The sequence below is a fragment of the Protopterus annectens genome, chromosome 8.part0 (assembly GCF_019279795.1).
Source record: "Protopterus annectens isolate FY-2018-M chromosome 8.part0, PAN1.0, whole genome shotgun sequence".
In the NCBI taxonomy this organism is placed as follows: Eukaryota; Metazoa; Chordata; order Ceratodontiformes; family Protopteridae; genus Protopterus; species Protopterus annectens.
The window spans coordinates 1,140,612,074-1,140,624,081 of NC_056741.1; the positions used below are offsets into that span (position 1 = coordinate 1,140,612,074).

The 12,008-nt window shown below is 44.9% G+C and overlaps 1 protein-coding gene across 2 annotated transcripts in view; it reads left to right on the top strand.

The window, feature by feature from the left end:
• UBE2Q1 (ubiquitin conjugating enzyme E2 Q1) overlaps window positions 1–12,008 on the top strand; it is a 1,535,148-nt gene that overhangs the window by 921,688 nt on the left and 601,452 nt on the right. The window lies entirely within an intron of this gene.

A 12,008-nucleotide genomic window follows, 5' to 3' on the forward strand; every position in this document is an offset into this window, starting at 1 on the left:
CTGGACAGATGGGGGAAAAAAGTTTACACTTCTGCTACCTTGGCTGAAAGGGCTTTAAGTTGTCAGTTTCATATGCTTAAATATCAGCAATACGTAATGTCTCTGCTAAAACAGAAAATGTTGACAAATTCTGAATGTTCTGAGAACAAGGAAATGCAGGATTTATTGCATGCAGCTGAGCAAGTGGGAAAGCATACTTTGCAATGTGGTTTTGATTCACTGGAGGCCTCTTGCAGGGCCGCTGTTACAGGTTCTGTCATTAGAAGGCATGCTTGGTTAAAGGAACAAACTCTGTCTGATCATGTTAAAGCAAAATTATTGGATGCTCCATTACAGCATGATACTTTGTTTGGTGTTAAGGCAGAAGAGGTGTTGAAGAAAATGGAGGATAAAGCTAAATCTATGCAGACAGTGAAGGACAGCCACCCAGATTTAGCAGGAACTGGCCTTCTAAGAATTGGTCCTTTCCCATGTCAGACAGGCCACAAAGAGGCAGATACAGATGCCCTAGAGGCAGACAACAGCCCCAGGGCTCATACAGGCCCAAACATTGGGGTGCTTCTACCTCCAAAAGCAGAGAAGACAAATAACAGCCATATAGGAAACAGTCCCAATGACTTCCCTCTGCCAATGCCAAGCATTTATCTTTTGGCAGCACCCTCAGGGGGAAAGCTAGCACTTTTTTCACAAAATTGGCACATGATCACCCAGGACAAATGGGTCTTAAATATAGTTTCTCAGGGCTACAGGTTCCACTTTCACACCCTTCCAAAGGCAAAAGGTATGCCAGACATGCCACACAATCAGTGGGCAGAAGCACAAAAACAAGTTACATCTCTCATGGACATGAGGGCTATTTAGCCAGTGCCACAACAAGAGCAGGGACAAGGATTTTACTCAAGACTTTTCTTAGTACCAAGAAAGGACAAAGCATGGAGACCAGTTCTAGACCTGTCTATTCTAAATACTTTTCTGGATGTTCCAAAATTCAAAATGTTGACTCTGCAGCAGCTTCTGCCCATGCTGGGCAAGAAGGCTTGGCTTGTAACTTTGGACCTCAAAGAGGCATGCCTGCATGTCCCAATCAGACAATCTTGCAGAAGTTACCTCAGATTCATAGCTGGCTCAATGCAATATCAATTCTCTGCACTGCCCTTTGGCTTATCTACTGAGCCCAGGGTCTTCACAAAATGCCTGGCACCAGTAATTGCATTTTGCAGACAAAGAGGAATTCAAATATATCCCTACTTGGATGACTGCCGTATTCAAGTAGAGGATAAAGACATTCTACTAAAGCATCTGGCGTTTGTAAAAAGATTACTAATTTGCCTAGTGTACACAGTAAACGAAAAGAAATCAAAACTAGTACCATCTCAAGAGATAATATTCCTGGGTGCAAGCTTAAATACAACTGCCTAGATGGCTTATCTCACGCCAGACAAACAAAGGCAACTGACTTCTTACTTTGAAAGCATGTCAACAAAGACCCAGTTATCTGCAAGAAAAATTCTGCAGACTCTGGGCTACATGGCATCCTGCATTCTGCTAATTTCATATGCAAGACTGCATATGAGGAAACTACAATGGTATCTAAAAAGTGTTTGGACTCAACATTGCTACAGCCTAGAATCACTAATTTCACTCATTCCCTGCCTGCAACAGGAGTTTCGATGGTGGGTAGGCCTGTCACCACAACAAGGGACAGCCATTCACTTTACCCACAGCCAGGCAAACACTAACAACAGATGCATCAGATTATGCCTGGGGTGCCCACATGGCAGGAAAATGTATTCAGGGCACATGGCCCACAAGCTAAAGGCATCTTCACATCAATCAAAAAGAGATGCTAGCTGTACAAAATGCCCTGACAGCCTTCAAGGACCTACTTCATCCAGGACAGCTGCTGATAAAGACGGACAACACCACAGTCATGTGGTACATAAGCAGGGGGGCACACATTCCTACCCCCTCTGCAGACAAGCCATGATTTTGTGGAACACAGCATTGACTTACCAAGTACACCTGCAAGCACAATTCCTGCCAGGAAAAACAAATGCTCTGGCAGACGAACTAAGCAGAAACCTCATGGATCCTCACGAGTGGAAACTAGATCCACAAATCTTCAACATGATAAGGAAATGGGGATGCCCAGACATAGATCTTTTTGCCTCCCCTCACAACTGCCAACTTCAGAGATTCTGCACACGGACTTATCACAAACAAGCATGGAAAGTGGATACTTTGTCATTCAGCTGGAACAACTTTACAGTATATGCCTTTCCTCCACTGCCTCTCCTCCCCAAGGTACTCCTAAAGGTCAGACAAGAGAAGCCACAAATTATATTGATTGCCCCGGATTTGCCATGCCAACACTGGTACCCAATCCTAAGGAGCTTGTCTCAAGGCCCAGCCTAGACATTGCCTCAAATTCCTCATTTACTGACCCAACAAAATAATCAGATCCTGCACAGCCTACTCAGAACCCTAAATCTAGCTGCATGGCGGATAGTGTAACCATTCAGAATACAACCTCTCTCTAAAGCGGTTATGGATGTTATTTTGGAGGCCAGGAGGCCCAGCACCAGAAAATCTTATGCAGAAAAATGGAAGAAATTATGTGCTTGAAAGCAGGCACAAGGAATTGACATGCTTGTTCGAAATATTCCTCAGATTTTACAATATCTAACTGAGATGCTGGACAAAGGCCTATCCTTCTCATCAATTAAGATTCATGCCTCTGTCATTTCAGCTCATTACAGTATGGACCCACCTATTTTTTCACATCCACTGCTTAGGCAGTACCTCAGGGGGGTCAAAAACACAAGACTTCCAAGAAGAGCAACAATACCTGCATGGGACCTCAGTTTTGTCTTGGAAAAACTCACACTGCCTCCTTTTGAGCCGGCCAATACAGCTGAGATAAAATTCTTATCATGGAAAACAGCTCTGCTCCTAGCAATAACTTCAGCAAGAAGAGTCTCAGAGTTGCAGGCATTAATGGCTGTGGAACCTTTTATTATCTTCCATCCGGACAGGGTTTCTCTAAGGACAAACCTGACATTTATGCCTAAGGTAGTGCCCAGTGTGGCTCTTAACCAAACCATTCATTTGCCTACTTTTTACCCAAACCCACAGAATAAAGAGGAGAGACTTCTGCATTCTTTGGACATACACAGACAGCTACACTTCTACTTGGACAAAACTAAAGCTTTCAGAAAGACTGAGCAACGTTTAGTGGCATATGCTGCAGGATCACAAGGAAAGGCTATCTCAAAGCAGACTATTTCAAAATGGATAGGACACTGCATTCATTTCTGCTATTCACAACATGGCAAATCAGTGTCTAAGGGCATTAGACCACATTCTACCAGGGCAGCAGCCACCTCAGCAGCCTTCCTCAGAGGAGTACCAACCAAGGAGATTTTGGAGGCTGCAATTTGGACTTCAGTGCACACTTTTACTAAGCACTACCACTTACCTCTTTACTCTAAATCCAGAGCAGGCTTTGCCACTGCAGTTCTGCAGGGCCTTATAGCCACTCCTAATTCTATTTAGACCCAGCCGCCCAACCCAACAGTGAAACACGATAAACATAGTACAGTTGTGTACTTACCATAAATGTAGATGTTCGAGTGTGTTCACTGTTGCAGTCCAGGTTACCCACCCACCATCTCCCTTTCTTTGCTGGGACTTATCTGTATTTCTCTATTCTATACAACCTATGTGGTGTATTTGCTTGTAGATGACAGTAATGTTTATTTTAGTACATGCTTTTTATAAGCAATGTTTTTTAGCCTACCCTTTTGGGGGCACCTGACATCTGGGGCAAGAAAAACTGAAGAAAATGGCGTCGGCTGCATCTTGTATACCCCTGGTGCACTGATGTCAGGGAAGAGGCAACAGCAACCGACGCCAGACCAGGACTTTGGAATTCAGGCCGACTGCGGGTAGCCTGCCAGCAGGATAACCCAAGTGTAATGACTGCAACAGTGAATACACTCGAACATCTACATTTATGGTAGGTACACAACTGTACTTTTTCTAGCACTTCCACCGTATACTCAGAAATGCTTCAGGACATTTATCTGGGCAAGGATGAGGAGCTGTGAATTATCTTTCTACATTCTAGCATGCTTTGAAGGATACCATATATGTAACTTGGAATCATCTAGTTTCATGTTCCTCTGTTCCATAGAAGGTTGGTGGGATACTATCTTTATGCCTCCAGTAGAGTTATGACTTCATCACTAAGCATTTAATGTAGATTTGTGTTTCTTTGATGTGTTATAGATCCCAGAAGAACACACTGCCTTTCCATCTTGATTTGTGATGTGAAATATGTGAATCTTTGTACAAGATTAGTGGGTCGTGCACATGTGCAGGAAAGTAGAAAATAATATATTGAAGATGATTTGGGACAAGTAGGAAGAGGGCAAGAGGAAATGAGGGCATCCAGCAAAGAGGTGTATGGATTGTGTGAGAGAAGACCTGCAACAGTCAGGCATGAGTGCTGAAGTCAGAGTGGCATTAAGTAAGGAAAGATGGTGACAAGTGATACAAAACCCCACCCCCATGTAGAAAATGGGAGAAAAACGAGGTGATGCTTGGAATAAGATTAGTAAGAGGGAGTTTCTCTCGTGACACTTTCAGACTTTTTGGTCACTTGGCTTGCTCTTTATTTATTTATTTTTGTGATGTTCCAATTCCAGTCCTCTTTTCTTGGGTCAGGCTTTGCAGGAAGCTTTATGTGCTTTGTGTCATCTAGGAAAAATCAGTCTGGGAAAGTCTAGTCGGAGTTCACATTTTGGAATGCGCTTGTGAAGCATTGCATGGAGTAAGCTGTTTTCTTTTAAGGATGTCAATTGCACTGTAATAGCATGTTTTAGGCAGGCTTCCCAAGGGTTAACTGAAGAGTTCTAAAACAGGAGTCATGCATTAACCATAATGGAAGTTTGTTCTTTGATATCCTTCTACTTTATAATTTCCTACTGAAGGCCATCTCTGTTTTCCAAAAACAGAAGTAGCCTCTGCATAGATGTCAGGCTATTTTGCCTCCCTTGGTGACTCTTGCCAAGTCTCCGAGAAAAGGCTGTGTCACCCCAGGCATTCCGGCCATTAACTCGTATCATAGGGATGCATGTGGAGAGGCCAGTTTTCTTGAGTCACCTTGGCTTGGATAGCCATACCATGACTCATGGATCCTGACATTAGTTGCAGTCAGCTATGCCTTACAGGTATTGGATCTGAGCTCTGCAAAGACTGGGTTGTTTCACATAGTTTTAGAATAGGTCCATTATGTAATCAAAGTGGCTGAAAGGCCGCCTCTTCATTGAGAAAGAAGCAAAGAATAATTTTTGCACCACTTCTTATTCCGAAACAAGTGAGAGGCTTGCTCTTCATTTTGTATTTCAGTGTCTTCAATAAGCAGTAACAACACAAAACGCTCCCACCACACTAAGCCAAAAAAGAAAAAAAAAACCCAAAAAAAACAAAACCGGCTTGAGTCAAGGAACCAGGCAGCCAAAATTAATGTAAAAAAAAAACTTTAATGAAACTGAGTGCTTTAGTCTAGTCACTGCAAGGCTTCTTCAGACTTAAAATAATGGTACAAATCCATTTAAATAACTCTCCCTGTCAATGACATCACATCAGCTACCAATCAAAATGGAACACGTCATATCATGAATATTTTAATAAACATGAAACCAAAATTAAATACCTGAAAAAAGTACTAAAAGTCTGTCTGAAGAAAAGACAGAGTAAACTATTTAAAATACACACAGTTTTAAAACCGCAAAAATATGGAATCTGATGTCTCCTTCATTCCTCCTCATGATAGGGTCTCAGATCCGACCCTCAGATCTGGCTCGGCCACATTTCACAGACTTTGATCTGGCTCTCAAGCTCCTCCCTCGAAAAAATTAGACTAGATTAGTCAGTGGTTTGTTAAATCTGTTAGCTTTATTAGTACCTAGTGGCAATTATAGTAAAAAACCTTAACTTTGCTTTTCATTTGGGTTCGGTACTTTCTTTACAGTTCACTTTGCCTGTTTTTGTCATTTTTTTTTTTGTGGGCTCTTGTAAGTTATGACTGACTGTTTCCTGGCTTCAAACGCAGCACTTCTTGTGGGCATAAAATCCCCAATCAGGATGCCCACAAGGAGTGCTTGCAATGCCTGGGCACCGAGCATTTAAAAGCAGAATGTTCTGTCTGTGTTGCCTTTAATCCTCGGGCTTTAGCCAACAGATGGAACAAACTTATTCTTAGGGGCCTTTTTCCTTCCTTGTCTGAGGCTCAGACCCCTTTAGTGGCTTCTTCCTCCACTACTTCTACTAAGGAGTCTAAAAAGTGGTCCCTGCCTGCCTCCTCGAGGGACTCTCTCGAGCTTAAGCCCAAGAAATATGGGGATTCGACTTCTTCGGATCTGCAGAAGTTAGCTCCCCAACCGGATCCTAGTGTCTCCTATGATCTGTGGGAGATTACCATTTCTGACACATTCGTCAGCTCCAACTTTGGATCATATCCCCTTGGATCCTAGGACATTGACAAAGTCGCTGACCCTGTCCTCCAAGTCAAAGTACTCCCAGCCCCCCTCACCAGCTTCTTACAGGTCCTCAAGAAGCTGGTCTGAGACGGTCATGGACAGGATGAAGAGGTTTATTTGGACCTAGATCCAGATGGGGGTAGTCATGGCTCTTTTCCGTCAGATCCATCAGCTACCCTGGTCCACCCTATCAGGACTCCCTCTCTGGTTCGTCCCTGGGCTTTGGAGCCATGGGATTCAGGATTACTGTGCGTGTCGGCTGTTCTCTGTGCCAAGGATGACCTTGCCAAGCCCTAATCTGGCTGGAGCAGAGCGAGTCTCAGAGCTGTGGCAGGTCTGGAGGACTGGGATCAGCTTGTCCTTTTCTGAGCCGTCCCTTCCCTTAGGTGCTTTGGCACTCGGTAACTTGGGTCCAATCCGAGGTAAGTCCTGCCCGTTTATCCTCGGTAGTTTCGGCTCCGGTGAAGCAGAAATGGTGGCTTCTGGTTCTTTGGCCTTCCAGATAGTGGAGAGGGTTTTCTCCTGTGTTGGAGATTTGACCACACAAGTTCCTCATTCCACCTTGTACCTCCATTGGTTCCAGGCCTTTCTTGCTGTCGTCCTGCCACAACTCTTCCCATCCTAAGCAGCCTCCAAGATTTCCCTACTCACGAGGGATCCCCTTCTTCTGATACTTCCCCAGAATTCCCACCTGAGGAAGTCCTTCAGAAGATGATGTGCAAAAGGAGGCATGTGGACTCCCCTTAGTGTCTTTAATTGAGGATACTGACTTTGATGAGGGGGAAGGATCCCCCAATCCTCGCTTAAAGACTTCTCCTTTGAAGACATTTTAGAGATCCTGAAGCAAAAATGTGGGTGGTCTGCCCAACCTCCTTCCTCTGAGGAGTCAGTTCTCTTGGAGAGGTTCAGGAAGGGCCCATCTACATCCTGGGTGCCCCCCAACAACAGCATTGGTAGATTTAGTATCTCACCATGCATGGAAGGAACTGGTCACCATCAGGCCCATACCCAAGCACCCTGATAGGTTTCTAGTACCCTCTGCAGACAGGAAACAGTGGAGTAGGGGCCCTATAATTGAAGCTATTGTGGTGGCGTTGGCCACCAAGAAAGAGCTGGCAAAGGAAACTGCCACTGTGTATACGTCAAACAAGGAGTCTAGAGCGTTGGACAGAATTGGGACGCATGTTTACAACTCGGCAACTTTCGCGCTGAGGTCATTAAACTATCTGGCTCAATTCACAATGCTTCAGAGGGACTTGATCAAAGAACTGTCAGCTTCCCCCTGAGTCCATGCCTGCGGAGGAATTTAAGAAAGTTTCTCCCAAGCTGGCCACTCTTTCATCTGTCACCAACTCTTCAATGAGGTTAATCTTCCACACCATGGACGGCACCTTGCGAACAGCCAGTTCAGGTCTCTTCCTAAGGAGGCATGCCTGGATGAGGCTATGTGATTTTTGCAGAGCACTTTAAGGCATAGTTTAATGCTCCTTGCAATAGCTTTTCTCTTTTTTGGCCGTCATTAGAGACACTCTAACGAACTGCGGTGGTGTTGCTGCGGTAGCGTTGTCGCCTCACAGTAAGACTTTGTCCTGTTCGATTCTCAGCTAAAGCGTCTTCTGTGTGGAGACATGCGTGAATGGGCGTACCTTCGTTGAAGGTTGTACGTCAGGGCTGGCAACTCGGCACGTAAAAATCTACTGCCAATCATTAGCGGACTGGAGTTCCGCTGTGGTGACCCCTAACCGGGAAAAGCCGAAAGACACAACAGTTAGAGACGCTCTAACCCGCAGCGAGGACAAAAAGACTTTCTGCTGTTGGAAACGAGTTTTCTACCACCCAGAGATTCTTCTCCAGGAACCAGCGTGGGGATAAGAAAATGTAGTTCTGCAAGTCCCAAGGGCCTTTCCCTGACCCACGTGGAGAACCCTCTTCTAGAGCAGAGGGGGAGGGTTTGATGGCAGATGCCAAGAGGCAGAAGGGGTCTGCAGAACCAAGGTTTTAAGCAACGTCCTCCCAATAAGTCCTACCAGCGCTCCTGAAGCACTGCCCGACTTTCCATCTCTGGAGGCAGTTGGGGGTTGATTAGATTTGCACCCCGAAGCCTGGACCCAATTCACTCAAAACCGCTGGGTGCCAAGCATAATATCCAAAGATTATAATATTCCCTTTTCCCTTCCACCTCCAAAATCCAAAAGCCTTCCCAATGTGCCACCCACTCAATGGGAACAGGCAGCATATGAAATTCAACAGCTGCTGCAAAAAAGTCATCCATAAAGTCCCAACCAAATAGAGGATTCGGCAACTACTTCCACTTCTTTTTACTGCCGAAGACTTGGGACCTAAAACCCATTCTGGATCTCGGCAGGTTAAATGAATATATAAAGAAGGCAAGGTTCCAAATGATTACGGTTCAGTCCATTCTGCCACTGTTGCACAAGGGCAACTGGATGTGCTCCATTGATCTCAAGGATGCAAGCTGTCACATCAAAACAGACAGGTGTTCCAGGAGAAACCTGTGCTTCCGTCTGGGAGGCAGTTACTACCAGTTCAGAGCACTGCCCTTTAGACTCACCACAGCCCCCAGGAGTTCACCAAATGCATGGCAGTGGTAGCCACTCACCTGAGGCTCAAGGGATTCCAGATGTTTCCATATTTAGATGATTGGCCCCAAACTGCTCCCATGAGGCATTGACTAATCAAAGCCAAAGACTATTTGTTTCAGTTAGCACACTTCCTGGCCATCACTATAAACATGAGCAAGTCCAACCTTACTCCAGTTCAGAATCTAGAGTTCATAGGTATGCAGCTTAACAAAAGGGACCAGATAGCTTCTCTTCCTCTACACCGAGTAACCATTCTAAGGAATCTGGTACAGCGGCTGTTAGCACTACAGGCCCCCACAGCTTGATTGATCCTACAGGTCCTGGGGTCCGTGTCTGCAGCCCTTCTGTTAGTTCCTCTAGCCAGGTTTTTCATGCGGGTTCTACAGTGGACACTAGCCAATCAATGGTCCATCCTGTCTCAGCCCTTGTCCCTTTACATCAAATTGACTTCAGTCTGCAGGTGTCATGTCAGTTGGTGGATTCAGACAATGTTATTCTCACAGACCATTTGTGAACAATCTCCTGATAGCCACCATGACCATGGGTGCTTCCCAGTTTGGGGGGGGGTGGCATTACAATGGGAAGATGGTCCAAGTAATGTGGTTGCCTCACGAGACAAAGTTGCATATCAGTGTCCTAGAGATGAGAGATGTCCTAACGTTACAAGCCTTTCAGGACATTCTCCCTTTGGGGACTATTGCAGTACACACCGACAACATGTCAGTTGTCTGGTACATCAACAAGCAAGGAGGAACCCGTTCTTATCCCCTGTGCAGGGAGGCCATGAGGGTGTGGGAGTGGGCGATATTTTCAGACCATCTTCTAATTGCAATGCATATCCTGGGGAAAAAACAACGCTCTGGTGGACAGAACTCAGCAGATCGCTCCTGATTCCACGAGTGGTCCCTCAACCAATCAGTAGCGAACATGATCTTCAACAGTTGGGGTCAACCTTGCTGTGACCCCTTTGCCTCTCCCCTCAACAACAAATGCAGCAAGTTCTTCACACTGATCCCTCCTCCAGGGCAGTTCCCAAGGGTGCTCTAGTCCACAATTGTCTCCGGGTCTCCTGTATGCTAACCTTCCTCTTCTGCTTATCCCCAAATTTCTTCAGAAAGCAAGCAGGTAGAAGTGTACAGTCATAGTCATTGCCCCCATCTGGCCACATCAGGTGTGGTTCCCCTTCCTGTGGTTTCATCTGAAGTATCCTCCTTGGATACTGGGGCCCACTCGGGACCTCCTTTCTCACCCGTCAAGGATGTAACATCCAAATCTTCAAACCCTGAAATTGACCACTTGGTTTCTTCACTTCCAACCTTTATGAGAGACAGTCCATGCTTCAGTCCCTGGTTTGAAAAATTCTTCTGGCATCACAAAAGACTTTCCACCAAGAAGGTTTACAATAGTAAGTAGAAGAGATTTGTTGTTTGGGCCACATACAGGAAGATTGACCCCTTCTCAGCACTTGTTTCAGACGTTTTACTGTTTCTCAGTACCCTTTTCGACAAGGGTGCTAGCTTCTCCACTGTTTTACAGTTAGCTGCAATTTCTAATTTTCATACAGCAAATCAAACGCGTTCTTTGTTCACGTTCAGACTGTGCAAATCTTCATGAAGGGAGTGTTCTTATTAAGGCCCCCAATTAGGGATCATTCTCTGCCATGGGACCTTACTCTTGCGCTGCAGGCATTGACACACAGGTACTCTCTGAACCAGCAGCTAGTTTTAACATGAAATTTCTGTCCTGGAAAACATCTGTCTGGGTGGTCATGATTTCTACCAAGAGGATTTCTTAGCTTCCAGCTTTTTTTTTTAAACCTCCTTACATTCTGTTTCATAAAAGGTAGTGTTGTTGTGCACTAATCCATCCTTTATAGCTAAAGTAACTACGGAAAACATCAATCAATCCATACAACTGCCAGTGTTGTTCTCCAGTTTCTCTAACAAAAGGGAGCATATCCTTCCCCTTCTAGATGTGTTCATAGGTTGCTCCGTTTTTGTCTACACAGGACCAAACAATACAGAAAGTCCGATCAGCTTTTTATAACCTTCTCTTCGAATAGGCTTGGGCAAGCCATTTTGAAAATTACCTTGGCAAAATGGATTTCAGACTGCATTTATTTCATTTATTCGTCCATAGGGTTGGAGTTACCTAAACCTCCTAGGACACATTCTACCAGAGTTATTGCTGCTTTCTCTGCTAGAACCTCTATTGATGACATTTGTGTAGCAGCTTCATGGTCTAATAATCACACATTTGTGTCGCTTTACAAATTGCATGTTATTTCCAGGAGCAGGGCCTCCTTTGGTTCAATGGTGCTCTGGCATATCCTTCCATGAGGACCACCCAAAGTTCACGTATCTGTGGACTCTGACCCTATAATGAGGAGGAATGAAGGAGACAACATCAGATTAAAAAGTTGTGTCTTACCATAACTTAGCATCTGTGTTATCTTCCTTCATTCATTCTCACTTTCCCACCCAACCATTCCCTTGCCTTTCTTCTTGAGGAACGTGGATGAGCTCAGGACTGTTATGTCCTGTGTCTGAGCCTCCTCTACCCATCTTTGTCTGAATGTGGCATGTCTGGATTTGACAAACTCTATCTGAGGTAGTTGAGTGGATGAAGGGCATTGTGGGTATGAGGGAGGAGCTTGAGAGTCTGATCTAAGTCTGTGAAATGTGGCAGAGCTGGATCAGAGGGTTGGATCCAAGACTGTCTTGAGAATGAATGAAGGAAGACAACACAGTTGCCATGTTATGGTAAGACGTAAGTTTTTATTTTATCTTACTGTGTGAACTGCTGATGGCTGGATTGGCTTATTCCCCTGTGAATGCTAATCTATCAGCCATTTCTGCTT